Source organism: Henckelia pumila, chromosome 3 (genome assembly GCF_033568475.1).
Source record: "Henckelia pumila isolate YLH828 chromosome 3, ASM3356847v2, whole genome shotgun sequence".
NCBI classification, from domain to species: Eukaryota; Viridiplantae; Streptophyta; class Magnoliopsida; order Lamiales; family Gesneriaceae; genus Henckelia; species Henckelia pumila.
Window position 1 is genome coordinate 52,328,695 of NC_133122.1, and position 23,605 is coordinate 52,352,299.

The 23,605-nt window shown below is 32.9% G+C and overlaps 1 long non-coding RNA gene across 1 annotated transcript; it reads right to left on the reverse strand.

Moving 5' to 3' along the window:
- Nucleotides 1-7,794: 7,794 nt before the first annotated feature.
- Nucleotides 7,795-8,829, reverse strand: LOC140886184 (uncharacterized). Its single transcript, XR_012151461.1, has 3 exons — nucleotides 8,576-8,829; nucleotides 8,427-8,504; nucleotides 7,795-8,327 (listed from the first exon to the last, which is right to left on the reverse strand). It is a non-coding gene; the product is annotated as an uncharacterized lncRNA (long non-coding RNA).
- Between the last annotated feature and the right edge of the window lie 14,776 nt (nucleotides 8,830-23,605).

The window sequence follows — 23,605 nt, forward strand, 5'->3', positions numbered from 1 at the left end:
CACAACCTACGAAATCAGGGAAGGAAATAACGAGATGGTAGAGGATTTAGGGGACGAGAATTTCAAAACAGAAGAAGTTTAAGAGAACAAGAAAATCATTCCTAAAATTAAATTTCGATTTTATAAGAACATTTTAAAACCTAAAAAGGTTATTTGCTCATACCTTTGCTGTTTCTCTTCTTCGTTGCCGCTGCAATAGATTTATTCTTCGCTGGAGCTTTTGTCAGTTTATCCTTCACTGCCTTTTCCCTCATTTGTGCTACCGATTCGAATTCGAAAAGTTTTGATGATTCTTCTCGCCTATGGTTGAATCAGAATTGCAGGGAGGGTTTCTTCATTAGGGATTGGGGTTTGATGCGTGTGAATTGGGGGAGAAAGTGAGTAAGGGTTGAGCGTGTGGATGGAGTGAGAGGATGATTATATTTAATTAATTAAAACAATTAAAAATATGTTAAATATCATGGACAGGGAGTAAAAAAAAACAATTTTGTACTATCAGGGACTTTAAATAAAAAAACTCTGACATGGGAAGGGAACACATATAAATGTTTCTGAGTGGGTATTTTCCCAAAATTTTCCCTTGTTTTTTCAAGTCTTTTAACTAGTCATAGCTTTGTCAACAATAAAAAAAAAAAAAAAAAAGTCTTTGTTTTATTTTGTCATGCACTTTGGTTTTTGGTTGGTATCAGTCTTATTTTTAATTTTTTTTAGTTTTTTTAGAGCGGTATATGGTCTTATTTTGGTGGAGTGCTTATGTGATATCGTATATTTGCGGAGTTAAGGTATTTGTTTGGCGTAGTCGCGTAGAGAACAATATGTTATAATTAATAGAGTTAAAAAGGTACACATTAATCGACAATCAAACATAGTGTGTCTTAAATTCGAACACAAGCTAACACGGTCAAAAGTATATGTTAATTTATCACAAAACGCACAAAATCTACAATCAAAACAAAACCGAATAAAAATGAAAGCTCTACATTCGAATAAAGATACAAGCTCTACATTTGAAAATAAGCATGAATTATTTCTCGGACGTACAAAAAAAAACGACACAAAATTTAAAAACGATTGAGTGGTCGACGAGTATTGAAGAACAAAAACGATCATAAAATTTGGTAAAATTCTGGATTTTGTAAAGAGTAGGGAGGATGAATTAACATGAATGAGAACCGTCGTTAATCAAATCATATGATGTTCGTGACTCGGAATGAAAAAACACTGAAAATTGTGTATCTGTCTAATAATAATAGAAAACTTGAGCTTAAAAATTGGATTCCAGATTTTTTTGGATTTTCGAACTGGAAATTGAGGAAATTTGAGGTTGAAGTCACACATATTATCATGCAATCAGATATTTGATAGGTTGCAAAAGAAAATTCTACTTAAACTCATATCTCTTACTGGATATTTGAAGTTGAGGTCTTCTGGATTTAAAATAATATAACTCGGAAGTAAATCTAACCTTTTTTTCAAATAAACAAACCAATTCCCTATACTTTATCGCCCACAACAAATTTCGTCAGTTCATTTTAAATGGGAATATTGCTTCTCTTTTTTCTTAACCGAATAATATAAAATGTATCCTTGCTAAATCAACGTGCACATACATTCTCAGTTTAGTTCGAGTGATATGATCGATAACATATAGACAAGTAAATGTAAAGAAAAATAAATTAAAAATGATAGTTAATGATTTGATTTATGTAAAATAAATAATTAAAAATGGATAAATAGTATTTCAAGATGAACGCGAGATTTAATAAAATAAATTATATCGAGATTAATAATACTTGTATCAAACACAGCTAAATTATGATTATTAATACTTTTGAGTTGGATGTAGGAAGTAACTGGAAAATAATAACATAATTAATATTTTATAATTTTTAATAATTAATATAAATAAATAAAACTATATACTATAATTTTTTTTAAACACCAATCCCATCAAATTAACCAAATATTACCAAAAATTAAAGCTGGTTACTACAGTTGATTTTTTAATCGAGTAGACTAAATTAATGGTAATCTGGGTTGTTATCCGCACTAGCTAAAGTTAACAATAAACGAGGATGGCCCGACTAGGGGTGGGCGTTTATTCTCGGGTATCGAGTACCCGACCCGATCCGATCGGGTCGGATAATTTTTAAAATTATCGACCCGAACCCGACAATTCAATTATCGGGTTGGTGTCGGGTAACATATTTATTACCCGATCGGGTTTGGGTACCCGACACCAGTGTTCTAAAAAACTTGATTAAACTTCGTTTAATCCCGTTTAAGCTTGAAACTTTTTCAAAACGCCTCGTTTTGGCTAAAAATGGTAAAAAAAAACCTCGTTTCGGCTAAAAACAATCACACATGTTGATCATATTAAGTGTCATTAAATACGCTTAAGTGCAATATTTTAAAATACAAAATATGATTAATAACACGAAAAAAGAACATGAATTATCAAATTTATTAGTAAGTAATGCTAGCAATGTAAAAATTGTACAATCTTGGATAGTTAAGTGTACCAATGATGAGCATATGCAGTACATATTGAAGAATATTAAAACTAATATTTTAAAGCAGTCTAGTTAAATTGAATTTGTATTTAATGATAATTGATATAAAATGAATGATATAATAAATTGAATTAGACTTTGGCAAAAAATCAATGCATTCTAGTTAAATTTATTATATTTAGGCATTATTTACTCCATTAATTTGTGTTAGATATTTAAAATTTTATGTTTAAGCTCGTATTAATACCACATACGCTTGCTTACTTTCACGCTTCGACGTGTTTCACGCTTTTTAGAATATATTATTATTAATTGATAATGAGCTTATTTTTATTATATTATTTTTTAGATATGTAGAAAACTATTAATTAATATAATTTTAATACTTTTATGCTTTTAAGAACCTGAAATTTATTCATTTAATATTAAATTTATGGTAATTTTATCATTTTATTTATTATTTGAATTAATATAATTAAAATTTTAATAAAAGTTGAAAACATTTTTTTTGCGTTTAAACTCGTAGTAATCTCGTTTAAACTTGAAAATTTTGAAACTTCACCTTCACGTTTCGACGCGTTTCGCGTTTTTAGAACCTTGCCCGACACCAACATAAGCCCGATAATAATCTATCTAATATACTGGACACCAACACAAACCCAAATATGATTTATCCCATTTAGCCGCCAGGAAAATTGATTTCTCTCCCAAATCTCATCTTCCTTCCCTTGTTCTGAAATTTCTCGGTTATGGAATTTGCACTATTATTCTATCTCATGTCATCTCATCTTCCTCCTCACTTGGCCATGAAATTTCTGGGCTCGGGAGTCTGTAACTATTGCTCCATCTCTCACTGCTGCTCCCCTCGTTCTCGCATTCTTCCTTAGGCAAACCACTGCAAGCGACATCATGGCCTGTGAAAAACTAAAGTAGCTTAAGTTGTGTCCATTCGGCTGCTATATGAGTTCAATTTATTCCACGACGCTCACTAAAATAGATTCAAAATTGATGATTGGAATTTCTTTTAAATTGCACGACTCAGTTCTTCAAATTTTTTGTAATTTTTTTGCCATTTTTATTCGATGGAGGCTCAAAATTTTCGGGATGTTTTTTATGTATTAAATTTCGGATACCCGACGTCGGTTACCCGACACCACCCGAAAAATTTCGGGTACCCAAAAATCGGGTACCCGACCCGAAAAAACCCGAACCCGAGGTATCCGACCCGACGCCCACCCCTAGACCCGACCCATTGACACCCCCACCACATTATTAGGATGACTAAGCTCAATTTTTATTTATTTTTTGTAGTCAGGTCAATCCTATAATATATTTTATTAATTATTAAAAACCACCCTAAAAGGGATTTTTCTATTATTTAATTATTTACGAAGCCCAATACTAAGATCCACCTAAATCCAAACACCCAAAAATCTCATTTCGAAGAGGCTCTCATCAAATTCAGTATCAAGTTTATAATATCAAAAATCATTTTGAACTAAACTAGTAGAATGTTGCATTAAATAACAATTTACATAAATAAATAATATACAAAAAAATTAGTAAGTTATAGTTTTTTAAAGCGTGATATAAAAGCACTATTCAGCAAAAGATAATTTTAAAGAAATACCTATGTTTAAACTATTTTTAAATCAGTTAAAGATATTTTTTATTTATCTATTTGGAAAATATTTTGCAAAATATTATATTTATTTTCCCATCGTATAATTGAAATCACATTAAAGTGGAGTCGTCAATTTGGGTTAGGTCCGCCAGGTCGACCTGCCCCGCCACATAATTTAAGTAGGTTGCGTTGAATTTTTTTCAATCCAACTAAAGGTGGGCCTAGGGGCGCTAACCAACCTAGGCCCGTGACCCGTGTGGGTTGGCCCGCGGGCCTAGAAAATTATTTATTTTTATTTTTATTGTTATATGTGTATTTTTTTAATGAAAGTTGTGAATTTTTTTTGTATTAATTATTTTATATAAAATTTACACGTACGAAATCAAAAATTAAAATTTTTATTAATATGTTTCTATTAATATTTATTTATGAAATAAAATTAATAATTAATTATAATAATTTTTATTTATTTTTATTTGTTGTGAGTCAACCCGCGGGCAGGTCTGTCCAACCCGCAATCCACCTTTGATTGAATTGGGTTGAGAATTTTCAACCCGTGGGGATAGTGACCGCCTGACCGGACTGCCCTCGACCCACCCGGCCCACCCCACCCAACCGTGAATTGTCCCGTCAGCTTTATATTAAAGTCAACCAAAATAGTAAAGTTTCCCATCTATAGTATGTGCAGAGACAAGCTTGCTCAAAATTCACAGTTGACCCAAATCAATGTGATAAATTCTATATAAATGAAGTCCTCCATTTTCAGGCGTTCGATTTCGCGATTCATGGCGGTGGAGGGGCGGCAGCAGCATATATGGTCGAGGCGGCGCGTCGCGTTAGACGAGGTCGTTTTCAACTCTGTTGCTCTGGTTCTTGATAATGTTGTCGCTGCTTATTGTAATTCTGTTGTCTCTCGGAATTCTGTCGATTCTCGGCGGCACCAAGGGATATCAGAAAGTGCATTATCTCAGCTCCATAGCTCACAATTCTCGTCACTCGTACGAACTGAATCGATTTCTATTCAATTTCGATTTTTGCTTAAAAAATTGAGTTCTTTGAATTTATGTGAGTGGTTAATTTAGATTTTGCAGAGGTGATGAAGACGAGGAGAACAAAGATCAATGGATTGAATTTATGTCTTTGTTTTCCATAACTTTTTTGTATGTTTATTTATCTGTGTGCGTGTATAAGATTAAATGTGTCAACTTTCTGAGCTGTGTATTAATTTTGAGTTTAGCAGATTCAATTTCAGAATTACGTCGCAGATCTGAATTGATCTGAGGGTTAACAGAACATTGATTTTGGGCTAGATGGTAGGGAAATAAGTTTAAGCATAAAAATTTCACAAAATGTCATGCAGCTAGATATGAACTCAATTCACTTAATTAATGCTCTGCAATTGGAGTTGATATAAGGTTAAACTGTAAAAGCATTTTTAAATAATTAATTAATTAATTAATACGGGAGCTTTTGTTCAAATAGCTAGATTTATTGAGTAAATGGATAAACATTTTAACCTTCATCCTCGAACATTATTCTCCGAACAATAGCTCGAATAGATCACGAATATATTCAAAAATTTTGAGCCTAATTCGAGCCAAACAATTAAAAAATATTCAAATTCGAACTCAAAATATACTTAAATGAAAATTAAAATTGTATTAATATTATTCGTTTAAATCCTCATCGCCAAGTGATAGTCAAGGGCGATTCGTTTAAATCCTCATTAGACTGGGTTGTAAACATTTATTGTACTTTGAAACGGCGCCGGCTCAAGCTAGGCCCTAGTGGTCGATCCAGTGCCATTATTTGTGTTTGAGCGCCAACACAAACCACATAGGGAAATGAAAAAGAATAATATGAAAAAGAATAATGCTAGAGGTACAACTAATATATCATACAACGATATTTACAACAATTATGTCGTGATATTTTGCTATTATCTCGTGAGATTTTGATATGATATCGTGAGATTTTGCATTCAATGTATCGTGAAATTTGATAAATTAAAATTTTGTATTGAATTTTTTGTGGTGTAAAAATTGTTGTACAAATTTGGTTGTACATGTAGCATTGCTCAATGAAAAAAAATAGATCACAAGTAAGTAGTAACCAAATCATTCATAATGGCCGAGGTTAGACCAATGATATCCTTGTGAAATTTGATTTCACTTAGGTGGGTGTATTCAATCCAGAGTTTTAATGACTTTTAGTGATTTTTTTAAAATGATAGACTTTTGTGGAGTTTATGGATTTTTATTGACTTTTATAGAATCTCACGAATTTACAAACAGATTTTCATGGATTCTTTGTAGACTTTTGCAGAACTTTTATAGAGATTTGTAAATTTTTCATACAATTACATGAATTTGTATCTTAAATATATCTTTTTTTCTTTGAAGTAATTGTTTGACATAAATAATAACTTTATGGGAAAATTGCAAATTTAGTCATGTATGTTTGACACTTTGCGATTGTAGTTCTCTATATTTTCACTTATCAGTTCATGTTCTATTTTTGGCAATTTCGGTCCTTTTTATTCAAAAATGCTTACGTGGCACTGTACATGTCAGCTCCACATCAGCACTGAATTTGTGTCACGTCAGCGCCATGTCGGAAAAGGATTAAAATTGCCGAAAAAATTAAGATAGCGGTTTGCGATTTTGGTCCTCTATGTTTTCACATTTCAGTTAGTCCTGCATGTTTTATTTTTGGCAATTTCGGTCCTTTTATTCAAAAATGCTTATGTGGCACTGTACACGTCAGCTCCTCATCAGCATTGAATTGATGCCATCTAAAAAAAAGACTAAAATTGTCAAAAAAAAAATAAAGATAACGGACTAAAATTAAAATATGAAAATATAAAGGACTGAAATCGCAAAATGATAAACATACAGGACAAAAAAAATAATTTTTCCTAAATTTATTTGAAATATTTTTTTAATTTATTGATGAAAAAGGATTTCATTTATTTTAAATGTATATATATATATATATATATATATATATATATATATTATTGTAACAAAATTATAAAGTAAAAACTTTGCGATTGTGTAAAATTATTTTTTTAAAAAAACATATGATAACTTATAAAATATTTTATCAATTATATCATAAAAATTTATTTGTTTTTTTATCATGTCTGTTATCCGCTATTCAAATTTTTGAATTAAATCATATTATAATTTATTGAATCATATATTATTATCATTAAATATTATAATTATTGATATAAATCATATATTAAAAAGCACAAAATATTTGAAAATTTTCAAATTTTTAAATAATTTTTTTTTTATTTTTGGAGAAGAATGAAAAATACATATATAGGAGATAGTGAGATAGAGAGGGCATAGTGAAGAGTGAGAAAATGTGAGAAAAAGATATAAATTATGGGTTTACAAAATATAGTTGTACCTTAAGCATTAATGTTTGTATGCCCATGATTTTCATGGAGTTATTAAAAGTTCATTGACATTTTTAATAACACTAGACTTTTATAGAGTTTTTAAAAGTCAAGGTTGAATACCACTTGACTTTTAAAACTCTAAAAAAGTTTATTTTGAATACCACAAAACTTATGTAGAGTTTATAAAAGTCATGATTGAATACCACTAAACTTTTAAAATCCATAAAAGTCATTAATTATCCTGATTGAATACACCTCCGGCCCCTTAGTAAACCTGATCATGACGGTTGATGCATTGCTAAATTCTTGCCATTGTCGTGTCAATTTCAGGATCTGCTAAGGGGATGATGATTCGCAGTGCTAGGACTCATCATGGCCTTTACAACTTCTAGACGACTCCATCCAACTATCGACAGACGCTGGTGTCTAGTGTTAATTGCGTACCAAGTACAACAATTAACTTTTAAACCGCATTGGCCATGCTCAAAACGCCATATCCCTAGTTTTCCACATCTCAATACCTTCCGTTAAAAACCTTTGGGTGTGGGTGCTCAACTTTTGTTCATATTCGTCATCATGGTAAAAACTAGATCCTCGCGCTTCTCAAGACTACCTTTTAATTTATAGGTTATTCTTCTACTCAAGAAGACTATCGTTTTTATTGCTCTCACACAAAGAAAACCTATATCTCATGTGATGTCACATTCTTCGCAACCTAATTCTTCTTTGCTAACCTCTCAAAACCTTTGGAAAGTCGCTTTTCTGCTCCGGATTAACTCTGTGAACACGAAACAAATCAATAAATCGAACAGTGAGATTGTTTGCTAGATTCCTTTTAAAAGAAATAAATAGACATCGATCGATTATAAATACGTACGGTGGAGGAGGGGCACGAACATTAATAATTTTCCTCACTCCTTGTTTGCTATCAGATAAAATTCTACGAACACCATTACTACAAACAAAATTAGTTGTTATTGATAGATCAGACAGTAAGAATATTAATAGAGAAGATTCAATTCATACCTTATGGGAGACATATTGCCCGTCGTTCTTTCTAGGGTTTCTCGTTTGAACCTGTTCTTTCTAGGGTTTCTCGTAATTTAAAATTGTATATATACTTTATTCCATCAAAACAACTCTAAGAGCCCATTCCCGTTTGGATACAAAAGTTATTGACAAGTTATTTGCTTAAAAAAACACTTAAATAAGTTCAGCTTTTTAAAGTGTTTTTATTAATAATAAAAAAAAGCAGAAGGAGTTTTAGTGTTTGAATAAATGTTAAAAAAGTGATTTTTTAAATTAAAAAACATAAGTAAAAGCCAAAAAACCAAAATTCCTGGCTTTTAAAAAAACACTTATTTGAGCTTAAATAAGTGTTTTTTAAAAAAAACGTCTATTGTAACCAAACACATAACTTTTTTGAAAAAGCATTTTTTTTAAAAAAATAAGTGTTACTATTCCCAAACGGACCAATCTGTTTTATGCATAAATAACTTCGCAAAAAAAAAAAAATATGTTTTATCATTAAAACACATTATTCTTCCATTTTCATTTAAGTTGTCTTTGCATTAATGAAATTGAAATTACATTATAGTTTTCAAAAACTCAATTAGTTATTTATAAGTCATTGAAATAAATTTCAAATTAATTTAGATATTTCAAATATTTACTTCATATTATCTCTGTGAAATAAATTTTTTTAATAATATTAAAATTTCTTTTATTCAATATCAACAGTTTTAATTCCAAAATTTGGATTTTTGTAATTCAATTCTAATAGTAGATTATTCACATCTATAAGACTAGTCGAAATGATGATATTTACAATGAAAATTAACATTTTTGACATAAAAAAATCGTAATTTTTCATCAGTCCTTCAAGTAAGAATTCATCTCACAAATTGATTTATAAAACCATATCATGTAACTTTTATTTTTTTATTTTATTCGCTCAAAACATCCCTGAATCACATATCTTTCCAAAAAAAAAAACATCCCAAAATTATGAAAGAAATTTTCTTTATTAAAAACTTGCCAAAAATTAGTAAAATCCAAATAAAGACGTTTGTTTTGTATTTTATATTTCCAACACAAAATGGGAATATTCTATTAAATGAAAATATTTTCACAATTCCATAAATGTATTATCATATTTAGGGAGTGTTTGCAATAGATTGTGCTTTTGTAGAAGTGATTAATTTATAGATTATTAAAAATTTAAGAAAAATCAAAAGTTGGTAGTGTTTGAAAACAAATGTGAAAATCTAAAAATCAAAGTTGATAGTGTTTGATAAATAAGTGATTAGAGTGATTTTAGCAATGATCTTATTATAATCACTTTTGGAGAATCATAATCACCACATGACTAGCTTTTGGATTTCAATTAAGTTAAGCATAAGCTAACACATAATCTAGGTTTAACAAACACACAAAAATGATTTTTTAAGCCAAAAACTAACAATCAATTTTTTTTAGTGATTGCAAACACTCCCTAATATAGTTAAATTTGTTATGATTATGATTATGAATATTGATGCGATTTAATAAGATATTATATGAACGAAGGAATCTAGTCGTCCAACTGTCCAAGTGATCAGTAAGCCCAGTAATCAACCAATCAATTCAACATAGTTTCGATTTTGGCAACTGTTCACTAAGGCAGTGTTTGCAATAGATTGTGCTTTTGTAGAAGTGATTAATTTATAGATTATAAAAAATTTAAGAAAAATCAAAAGTTGGTAGTGTTTGAAAACAAATGTGAAAATCTAAAAATCAAAGTTGGATAGTGTTTGATAAATAAGTGATTAGAGTGATCTTAACAATGACCTTCTTATTAAAATCACTTTTGGATAATCATAATCACCACATGACTAGCTTTTGGATTTCAATTAAGTTAAACATAAGCTAACACATAATCTAGGTTTAAGAAACATACAAAAATAAATTTTTAAGCCAAAAACTAACAATCACATTTTTTTTAGTGATTGCAAACGCTCCCTAAAATAGCCTCACCGCATGATCAATTCCAACCATTTGTGCTATATTTGCTATCTCCCCAAAATGCTCCCAAGACGACATTTTTATACTTCCTTCGTTAATCTATCACTCAAATTCTACTCATCTTAGCAAAATCCACTAAAAATGTACGCTTTCCAGATCAGCATTTCATCGATAAAAATAGCATTTTTCTAAGAAATCATGAAATAGCCCGCATTTCTTCAAATGCAACTCCCATAGACGAAGGACCAGTTGACTGAAATCAACTACGAGAATAAAGAAAAACAAAGAATCATCACTCGGTATAACAAAACACTAGATCTCAAAGAATTACATAATTACGGAGACCCATCTTCCAAAAAAGTCAAAAAATTAATTATTAGAGCAATCCCATTACAGTGCTCTGCCTTTTCTTTTTCCCAACAAAGGAGAAAAGGTAAAAGCATTAGACTGGAAGCATAAAAATAATTTCTTCAACGAGGTAAAAAAAAACGAACGAACAAATTAATTAAAAGTGATAAGCTCGCCTGACAGTCAACGAATCCACTGATAAGTCGCGAAACACGCCTCACACTCGATAAACATAAAAAAAATTATTTGCTCATTTATTTTGGAAGGCAATAAATTGAAAAAAAATAAATAAATAAAAATTAAGGGATCCATTTGGCACCGTGAGTGTAGAATTATTCTTGGAAAAGGGGCGAACTCTCTGGTACCTCCGTTTGAAGAATTGTGATTTGACGCATTTAAGAAGAAAACAACACAAAGAAAAGGGTAACACTGAAAGCACTGGCCAAATCCACCGAACAGTTTCTGTCTTCTGGATTATAATACCTGCATTTACCCACATAAATATATATACAGTGTGTGTATGAGAGTGTCTCACGGGCTTCGGTGTCTCTTGTCGGGACTCGGTTTTGGTAAGCAGAGCTTTTGCTCACGCTCGTGAATCAGTGTGTATTCTTGCATGCAAATCCAGATGAGCAATTGTTTACAAGTACTACACAACAAATTTTGATTCCTTTAATTGTCGCATTATTTATGGAAAATTAATTTAGTCCTCCAAATTATTGGGTTTGTTTTTTCAAGTCTTTTAACTAGTATTTCAACAAAACAAAAAAAAAAAGTCTTTTAACTAATCATAGCTTTGTCAAAAAAAAAAAAAAATGATCATAGTTTTATTTTTGTCATGAACTTTGGTTTTTGGTTGGTATTAGTCTTATTTTTCATTTTTAAGTTTTTTAGAGCGGTATCTGGTCTTATTTTGGTGGAGTGCTTGTGTGGGTAGATTTCAACCTAATATATGGGTAATACCACAATGATAGATCTAATGTTTCATGATTTTCCACGTCAAAAAGATATAATTAATTACGTCTATGTGTAAAATACGAACCGTTGGATGCATGGTTTGAGTATTACCCATATGCTAGGATCTCATCTACCGCTTATGTGATATCGGTTATTCGCGGAGTCAAGATATTTGTTTGGTGTAAACTGTAAAGAACAATATGCTATAATTAAATTAACAGAGTAAAAAAGGTACACATTAATCTACAATCATATGTAATGTGTCTTAAATACCAAAGAGAACACAAGCTAACACGGTCAAAAGTATCTGTTAATTTATCGCAAAACATATATATCGAATCTACAATCAAAACAAAACCGAATAAACAGCAAACTCTACATTCGAATAAAGAACAAACTTTACATTTGAAAAATAAGCATGAATTATTACCCTAATGCAAAAAAAACCAAAAAAAAAAAAAAAAACACACACTCACACACAAAATTTAAAAACGATTGAGTTGTCGACAAGTATTGGAGAACAAAAATGATAATAAAATTTGGTGAAATTCTGGATTTTGTAAATAGTGGGGAGGATGAAGTAACAATAATGAGAACGATCGTTAATCAAATTGTGTGATGTTAGTAACTCGTTTTGAGAAAAACACTGAAAATTGTGTATCTGGCCAGTAATGAAACATCTACTACTAATAAATGCGAAAAAAAAACTTTTTTTTTAAAAAAATAATACTATACATATATGCCCATACATATACGTATAAACATTAAAAATACTGCTAATAAATAAAATTTTTTAAAATAAAAACTTAAATCAATAATAATGTTAAACCACTGAAAATCTCTCGACGTGCTAAATAAAAATAATAAAATTATTTCTCTCAACCACTGGAAACTGAAAATACGAAATATGTTTTATAAATTCTCAATTTTTCATAAACATCAACTAAAATCTGCGACGGTCACGAGGTCCACTGCTCCGTGAGCTCATAAGTCCTCACCACCGGTAGGAGCTACATAAACGTCATCATGTTCATCTGCACCATATAAGCGTAGTGAGTCTAGGGGGTCAACATGTCTAATCCTTTATAACTAGGTTAAAAATAATGCATCACATAATTACTAATACATATACATGTACATGAGCATGCATGGAAATATTTTCATCACATAATAAAACTGCTGAATCATAAACTGAATCATAACCATAATCATAAACATATTATTTCTTCATCATATATAACATAATTGAGCAATACTTTTGAAACCTGAAGATGGTCATATCCATAAGTATGACGCTCATGTGTCGACTGATCAGTCTCCTGAACCAACGTACGATGGCGGTGATAAATCACCTCCTATGGTAGTAAACTACCGAATCATATGGTGGATAACCACCCCTATGGTAGTAAAAATACCGAATCATATGGTGGAAAACCACCCCTATGTCACACATACTTCAAATAGACTTCATGCATAAAAATAATTAAATATATATTTCGGACTTATTTATTTTTCATAGGTTGGTCCAAACTGCTGGTCTCTCTAATAAGCCCCTTAACTGACTTAAAGCCCATTAACTAATTTGTAACGACCCACTGTATCAAGACGGGTCTTTTCAGTGTGCTTTTGTCCTCACTCACACGCACCCTGAGAAACTTCCCAGGGGTCACCCATCCTATAATTGCCCCAAGTCAAGCACGCTTAACTTTAGAGTTCTTATATGATGAGCTCCCGAAAAGAAGATTCACCTTCTTGATATGGGTAGTACATATGAAATCTTTTAAATCCTCCTCAACTATGTAGTCCCATACCTACACAGTATCAGAATCCCCTCTCATTCCGGCACGAGATCGGTTCATTCATGTCTCCCTCCGCCTAAAAGCCTACCAGGAGCCGCTCATTGTCCGTGCAACTTCTTGGCACCGGCGATCACTCCCCGCCTCCTCAGCCCCGGGTGTCACATGCCCACCAGCTTCCGCTTGGTTCGTCCCCGAACCATACCGTACTAAGAGAGGTCGGCTCTGATACCATTTGTAACGACCCACTGTATCAATACGGGTCTTTTCAGCGTGCTTTTGTCCTCACTCACACGCACCCTGAAAAACTTCCCAGGGGGTCACCCATCCTATAATTGCCCCAAGTCAAGCACGCTTAACTTTAGAGTTCTTATATGATGAGCTCCCGAAAAGAAGATGCACCTTCTTGATATGGGTAATACATATGAAATCTTTTAAACCCTCTTCAACTATGTAGTCCCATACCTACACAGTCTCAGAATCCCCTCTCATTCCTGCACGAGATCGGTTCATTCATGTCTCCCTCCGCCTAGAAGCCTACCAGGAGCCGCTCATTGTCCGTGCAACCTCTTGGCACCGGCGATCACTCCCCGCCTCCTCAGCCCCGGGCGTCACAAGTAATAATTGAAAATTTGAGCCTAAAAATTGGATCTAAAAGTTATAAAGGGGATTTTTTCTTTTTTTAGGAGAGTGTGGGCAACTAAACATTTTATACTGACCTATAAAAATTTAAAATTTATGTGTATCTTTTAGGCCTAAAATATGCAGTGTAGCTATTTAATCAATTTTTTCTAATGTCATGTTCTTTTCATTATAACTATGAGATGAGAAATTTGATTCGATATTTGTTTGGATTTTCAAACAGGAAATTGAGGATATTTGAGGTTGAAGTCACACATATTATAATGCAATCATATATTTGATATGTTGCGAAATAAATTAATTAGACTTAAACTCAGATTCCTTACTGGATATTTGAAGTTGAGGTCTTCTGGATTTAAAATAATCTAACTCGGATGTAAAATTTAACCTTTTTTCAAACAAACAAACGAATTTCATAAACTTTATCGCCCAGAACAAATATCGTCAGTTCGTTTAAATGGTAATATTGCTGCTTCTTTTCTTTCCCCCTTAACTGAAGAATATAAAATCCATCCATGCTAAATATCAACGTGCACATACATCCCACAGAATGATTATTAAAACTTTAAAGTTGGATGTAGGAAGTAACTGGTAAATAATAACATGTTTAATATTTTATAATTTTTAATAATTAATATAATAAAATAACACTATATACTATAATTTTTTAAAACACCAATCCTACCCATCAAATTAACCAAATATAAAGTAAAAGTAAAGCTGGCCACTAAAGTTGATTTTTTTAGGTAGTGTTTTAGATAGCTTTTAGGAAGTACTTCTCAGCTTTTCGTTAAGACAAATTCATAAAATTTTAAATTTTGTTAACGGAAAAACTGAGAAGTACTTTTTAAGAAGTTCTCTCAAACACTACCTTAATCGAGTTGACTAAATTAATGGTAATCTGGGTTGTTATACGTACTAGCTTAAGTTAGCAATAAAATGAGGCTGGCCCGACCCATTGACACCCCACAACATTATTAGCATGCCTAAGCTCAAAAGTCAAAACCAATGATTTTTTTATTCAGCCCGAGATTTGGCCCATTTACATTTGGGATAATTTATATTATTATGATTTTTTCATTTCCTTCCACCTACTCTGAAAATGAGAACTTGCAGCTGTCTTAGGGTTTTCAAGAGCTCTTTTGCCGCTTTCAAAATGCCGCTTGACAGAGGTGTCTCAGGTCTGTCAACGGCGAAGGTGACTCCCCCAGCTAGGCATTGGTATGAAAAAACAATGATTTTTCTACGGAACGACGATCTTAATAAATCCCTAGTCCACTTTGGTGCCATTTTCTGTGGAGTGGCTTTAGCAAAGGTTATTATTGACAAGAATCTTACAAAACAAACCGAACACTTGTGTTCCATCCGAGAAGGAGTGGAAAGTATAGGAAAGAATTTGATAAGAAAATTTCCTACTTCGCGATTGATGTGAATATATATATATATATATATATATATATATATATATATATATATATATATATATATATAAACTTTCATCTGCCCAACCAATGATATCCAACTCATCCCCGACAACTAAAACCCGGCAGTGGGTTTTAGTGATACGATTTTTTTTTAAAAAAAACAACTAAAACCCGGTAGTGGGTTTTAGTGGTCGGGGACGAGTTGGGCATCATTGGTTATATATATATATATATAGTAATTTTTCAGCTGCCCAACCTTCCTGCCCAACTCGTCTCTGACAAATAAAACCCACTACCGGGTTTTAGTTGTTTTTTTTTTTAAAAAAATCGTATCACTAAAACCCACTACCGGGTTTTAGTTGTCGGGGATGAGTTGAGCATCATTGGTTGAGCAGCTGAAAATTTCTATATATATATATATATTTGTGTGTATGTGTGTGTATGTGTGTGTATGTCTAGACAATTAAATTTGTCTAGCTTAACTTTATGAAAAATACCAAAAGAAGTATATATATTATTATGATTTTTATTTGGGCTAATTTATATTATTATGATTTTTTCATTTCTTTCCACCTACTCTGAAAATGAGAACTTGCAGCGGTCTTAGGGTTTTCAAGAGCTCTTCTGCCGCTTTCAAATACCGCTTTACAGAGGTGTCTCAGGTCTGTCAACGGCGGAGGTGACGCCCCCAGCTAGGCGTTGGTATGAAAAAACAATGATTTTTCTACGGAACGACGATCTCAAAAAATCCCTAGTCCACTTTGGTGCCATTTTCTGTGGAGTGGCTTTAGCAAAGGTTATTATTGACAAGAATCTTACAAAAAAAACTGAACACTTGTGTTCCATCTAGAGCCGTCAATTTGGGTTAGGCCCGTCGGGTCGGCCCAGCCCGCCACACAATTTAAGTAGGTTGGGTTGACATTTTTTCAACCCAACAAAAGATGGGCCTAGATGGGCCAACCCGCCAAGGCCCGCGACCCGCGCGGGCTGGCTCACCGCAGGCCTGGGTTGGCCCGCGGGTCTGGAGGATTAATAATTTATTTTTATTTTTATTATGATATATGTATTTTTTAATAAAAGTTATGAATTTTTTTGTATTAATTACTTTATATAAAATTTACACACATGAATTCAATAATTTAAATTTTTATTAATATATTTCTATTAATATTTATTTATGAAATGATATTTATAATTAATTATAATTTTTTTTATTTATTTTTATTTGTCGTGAGCCAACCCGCGGGCCGGCCCGCCTAACCCGCAACCCACCTTGGGTTGAGTTGGGTTGAGGATTTTTGGCCCGCCAGGATGGTGGGTCGGCCCGCCATCGACCCGCCAAAAGGTGGGTTTTTGGTGGGCCGGCCCGCCCCGCTATGGGTTGGCCCGTTTGACAGCTCTAGTTCCATCCGAGAAGGAGTGGAAAGTATAGGAAAGAATTTGGTAAGAAAATTTCATACTTCGCGATTGATGTGAATATATATATATATATATAGAAATTTTTAACTGCCCAACCAATGATGTCCAACTCATTCCCGAAAACTAAAATCCGGTAGTGGGTTTTAGTGATACAAATTGTTTTTTAAAAAACAACTAAAACCCGGTAGTGGGTTTTAGTGGTCGGGGACGAGTTGAGAATCATTGGTTATATATATATAGATTAATTTTCAGCTGTCCAACCATTCCTGTCCAACTCGTCCCCGACCACTAAAACCCACTACCGATTTTAGTTGTTTTTATAAAAAAAATCTGTATCACTAAAATCCACTATCGGGTTTTAGTTGTCGGGGATGAGTTGGGCATCATTGGTTGGGCAGCTGAAAATTTCTATATATATATATATATTTGTGTGTGTGTGTGTGTGTGTCTAGACAATTAAATTTGTTTAGCTTAACTTTATGAAAAATACCAAAAGAAGTATATATATTATTATGATTTTTATTTGGGATAATTTATATTATTATGATTTTTTCATTTCCTTCCACCTACTCTGAAAATGAGAACTTGCAGCGGTCTTAGGGTTTTCAAGAGCTCTTCTGCCGCTTTTAAATGCCGCTTGACAGAGGTGTCTCAGGTCTGTCAACGACGGAGGTGACGCCCCCAGCTAGGCGTTGGTATGAAAAAATAATGATTTTTCTACGGAACGACGATCTCAATAAATCCCTAGTCCAATTTGGTGCCATTTTCTGTGGAGTGGCTTTAGCATAGGTTATTATTGACAAGAATCTTACAAAACAAACTGAACACTTGTGTTCCATCCGAGAAGGAGTGGAAAGTATAGGAAAGAATTTGGTAAGAAAATTTCATACTTCGTGATTGATGTGAATATATTTATATATATATATATATATATAGAAATTTTCAGCTGCCAAACCAATGATTTCCAACTCATCTCCGGCAACTAAAACCCGGTAGTAGGTTTTAGTGATACAAATTTTTTTAAAAAAAAAACAACTAAAACCCGGTAGTGGGTTTTAGTGATCGGGGACGAGTTGAGAATCATTGGTTATATATATATAGATTAATTTTCAACTGCCCAACCATTTCTGCCCAACTTGTCCCCGACCACTAAAACCCACTACCGGGTTTTAGTTGTTTTTATAAAAAAAAATTCGTATCACTAAAACCCACTATCGGGTTTTAGTTGTCGGGGAAGATTTGGGCATCATTGGTTGAGCAGCTGAAAATTTCTATATATATATATATATATATATATATATATATATATATATATATATATATATATATTTGTGTGTGTGTGTGTGTGTGTGTGTCTAGACAATTAAATTTGTCTAGCTTAACTTTATGAAAAATACCAAAAGAAGTATATATATTATTATGATTTTTATTTGGGCTAATTTATATTATTATGATTTTTTCATTTCCTTCCACCTACTCTGAAAATGAGAACTTGCAGCGGTCTTAGGGTTTTCAAGAGCTCTTCTGCCGCTTTCAAAATGTCGCTTGACAGAGGTGTCTCAGGTCTGTCAACAGCGGAGGTGACGCCCCCAGCTAGGCGTTGGTATGAAAAAACAATGATTTTTCTACGGAACGACGATCTCAATAAATCCCAAGTCCACTTTGGTGCCATTTTCTGTGGAGTGGCTTTAGCAAAGGTTATTATTGACAAGAATCTTACAAAACAAACCGAACACTTGTGTTCTATCCGAGAAGGAGTGGAAAGTATAGGAAAGAATTTGGTAAGAAAACTTCCTACTTCGCGATTGATGTGAATATATATTTATATATATAAAAATTTTCAGCTGCCCAACCAATGATGTCCAACTCATCCCGGCAACTAAAACCCGTTAGTGGGTTTTAGTGATACGAATTTTTTTTAAAAAAACAACTAAAACCCGGTAGTGGGTTTTAGTGGTCGGGGACGAGTTGGACATCATTGATTATATATATATAGAGTAATTTTCAGCTGCCCAACCCGTCCCCGACCACTAAAACCCACTATCGGGTTTTAGTTTTTTTTAAAAAAATCGTATCACTAAAACCCACTACCGGGTTTTAGTTGTCGGGGATAAGTTGGGCATCATTAGTTGGGCAGCTAAAAATTTCTATATATATATATATATTTGTGTGTGTGTGTGTGTGTGTCTAGACAATTAAATTTGTCTAGCTTAACTTTATGAAAAATACCAAAAGAAGTATATATATTAAATATCAATAAAAAATAATTGATTATTCATTGGAAATTAAATTCCTAAAAAAATAAATAGTTAATTAATATTTTTTGTGATCAAATCAAGATTTTTAAATCAAAATTGCATCTTGCAATAAATGGAATGAAATACTTATATTTTTAGTATTTCAAATCAAATCTTGAATCAAATGGAAGAAAATATTAATATTTTTAGTATTTAAAATCAAATATTGTGATTAATGGAAGATAATCACCAAATAAATCAGGAGGAGCCAATCAAATTGTGACACCTCATCAAATGAAAATGGTAGGAATCTGCATCCTTCAGCTATAAATAGGGGGCAGATGACCAACAAAAAAAGACACAACGCAGAAGACTGAAGCAAAGGAGTAGAAAATTCAAGATTTTTCTCTCAAATCATCTTCAAGAAGTTCAAATAAATCAACGAAGATCAAAGCGAAATTCAAGGAGTTTTTCATCAATTTCATCAAATTCAAGAAGATAAAGGCGTGATTAAAGAAATTAATTATGTTATTCTTTGACATATTTAAATACATTCAAATTCAAGAAGATTTCGTCCTTCGCCAAATTCAAGATCAACAAAATTCAAGGTGCGATTTAAGGCATTCATCGCGTTTTTCTCAAACTTTGAAGGTTAAATCGATAACAAGGTGTGAACCCATCGAATTAACGTTATCAAGATATCAAATCATTTTCCAAGAAGATCAAATATTCAAGAACTTCAAATTGCACATTATTGAAGAGAAGAATCAAAGGATTATCTAGAGATTGCATTCACTAATCTTTATTTAATTCACTTTATACCATTTTCTATTTCTTAATTTTAAGAAATAAAGAATTTTGAGCTACAATATACATATAAAAATAATTTGATTTTTTTCTTAAAAAGGCACCGAGGAGGTAGAGAATTCTCTGAGGAAGGGAACTGAGGAGCTACCCCTTACTGAGAAGGGGGCCGCTGGGAAGGTGAAGGGTTCTACGGACAAGGATGAGAGGAAGGCTGAGAAGAAGGGGGACGCTGGGAATCCTGGTCCGGAGGCTGCCGCCGGCGGGTAAGGTTCTTCGATCCCTAGAAATGTAAATAAGGGATCCGATTGTTAAAAAAATATTAAGATAAACAAAAAAAGTCTGAGAATTTTGATATATAATATTTTATTTTAAAAAATAATTTTTATTTACTTAAAAAATTATTGATTGATAGGGATTTTTTTTTCAAGATATTGTGATTAATGTTAAATTTTAAATTTATAATCGAAATTTTTTACGCCAATTTTTTTATGCGTTTTACAATAAATTTGACTAACAATATATATAAAAATAAAACTATATGTATATATATTCGGGTATGGGGATGTGATAGTAATTAAGTCATCGCGGGTATAGGTATGGGAATCTTCGATTAAAAATAATGGGGAATGGGGCGGAGATGGGGACGGATTTTGTATTCGGGAATGGGTATGGGGAAGGCATCCCCGCCCCCGCCCCCTCCCTTCCCCATTGTCATCCTAGGGAACACAATTCTTGTAGGAGATAAGAGCTCTAAAATCTCTGCGTGATCTCTCAATACCCTATAAGTACTCTTTACCAATTGTCATTGCACTCTAATGGATGACTTTATAAATTGTTCAATGCAATGAAATTGTTTTATATATATGTGCATGCATAGTTTGTGTCATTTAATATGTAGCTAATAAGGAGAGAAAAATGAATGGGAGTTGGAGCAGAGAATCAATTAATAACGAAGAGCATCTCTGCTGGAGCTTTCAAAATAACGTATGACCGAGGTGTCCCAACTATGGGACCTATTGTGACGACAGAAGTGACGGAGGAAGGAAACGCTCGGCATTGGTCCGAAAAATTGACGAGTTCCCTTATGAACGACAAACTCAACAAATCGCTAGTCAACGTCGGTTCCATTTGCTGTGGATTGACGTTTAATATTTTTGTTGTTGACAAGCCTCCCAAGAAACAAGTGTAGCACTTGGAGTATATTCGGAAAGCTATTGAAAGTATCGTCAAAAGTTTGGTAACAAATTTCTTACTTGTGATGTGTGTGTGTGTGTTTATATTTATATATATATATATATATATATATATATATATATATATATAATTATTTTATATTTTTCAAAAGGGTGAGGTTTCTGGGAGAAGGGGACCAGGGAGGTGACCCCTCAAGAGAATGGTTCCCCTGGGAAAAAAAAAAGAAAAAAGAGTCACTGAGAGGAAGGAAACTCACGAGAACAGTTCCCTATGATGGAGAAGGAGATCAGCGAGCTTCTGAGAGGAATGGATATGAGAAGGCCAGTCTTGACCCTCAGAAGGGGCAAGTGTATAAGTCTGGTCCAGAGGCCACTACTGGCGGGTAAGTTTTTTCGTTTGCTATAAATGTAAATAAGGATATCTAGGTTTACTGAATCCCATAAATAAGGGATATTTAGATTACATTAATGAGGCAGAACAAGCTAGTACAGATATGAGTAATATCTGAATTTAAATTGACCTTTAATATTGTTTTCATTGATCTGAGTTAGATTACCTTAAATTTTTAGTTGGAGATAACTTGTTTTCCTCCACCACTGAACAATAAATAATCATCATTAGTTCTAAAGAAGATCATCGAATCCTGCATGGAAATATATTCAGAAGGTTACACTCCATCTGAAGAAGAAAAACAAAATACAAAATACTTGCAAAATAGTTTGGCGGCATTTAAAATGCAGCTAATAAAAGAGATAAAATTTAATAGGAGTTGGAGCAGAGAAGCAATGAATAATTAAGAGTCTCTGCTGGAGCTTTCAAAATGACATATGATAGAGGTGTCCCAGCTTTGGGACCTACTGTGATGGCAGAAGTGAAGGCGGAAGGGACTGCTCGGTATTGTTTCAAAAAATTGATGAGTTCTCTTATGAACGAAAACCTCAACAAATCGCTAGTCAACGTCGGTGCCTTTTGTCAGGGATTGACGTTTATAATGGTTGTTGACAAGTCTCCCAAATAAATAGTGGAGCACTTGGAGTATATTCGGAAATCTGTCGAAAGTATCGACAAAAATTTGGTAAGAAATTTCTTACTTATGGTGGGTGTGTGTGTGTGTGTGTGTGTATGTGTGTGTGTGTGTGTGTGTGTGTGTGTAATTATTTGAATTTTTTTTAGAAGTGGGAGAATGGTGAAGAGCTTGGAAATAAGGGGAATGCGTAGGTGACCACTTAAAAGAAGGATTCCCCTGGAAAGGAGAAGAAGGGTCACTGAGAGGAAGGGAACTCACGAGAAAGGTTCCCCTGGGATGGACAAGGATCTCAGCGGGTTTCCTGATAAGAAAGGAGAGGAGAAGGCCATCACTGCCAGTGAGAAAGGGGTCTTGGGAAGGGCCAGAGGAGAAGTCCGGTCCCGAGGCCATTGTCGGCGGGTGAGTTTTTTCGTTTTCTAGAAATTTAAATAAAGGATAGCTAGGTTTACTAAGGGATATTTAGATTACATTAATGAGGTAGAACAAGTCCGTACAGGCCTAAGTAATATCTGAATTTAAATTTATATTTAATATTGTTTTCATTGATCTGAGTTAGATTACCTTAAGTTTTTTGTTGCAGATAACTTGTTATCCTCTACTATTGAACACCGAATAAGCATCATTACTTCTAAAGAAGATCATCGAATCCTACATGTCAATATATTCAGAAGGTTACACTCCATCTGAAGATGAAAAACAAAATACAAAATACTTGCAGAAAATTCATATTTTTAAGTTTAATATTGTGAATAGTTGGGCCGCCAGTTATATTGTTATCTCTTACCTGATAAAGATCAGCATATGTAACTTTGGGATAATTTTCCTTTATTTCTTATGTTTTCAAAAGAAGATCACGACACAAAATAAATCAGTACAAAATACAAAAGTAAAGAACTTATAAGCATGTAGTGTTTCTTAATGTTTCAATATCCGACAAGATCCAAAATCAATGTACCACAAAGATCAATTGCTATTTTAAGCACATTATTTGCGTCATACTTTTACTCAGCCTCATTCCTAATTGAACCATTGAGACCCCCTGTCTTTGTTTTCTCATCATAAGTAAAAGCGTCGTGCCACCTACATCGACCATTGAAATCAGCTCGTGAGATACACGCCGTAGTTTAGTTATTGTTGCATCATAAAAGTTACATGCTAGACTCACATCTCTAGTTTATTTGCATCATCAAAAAAATTTACAA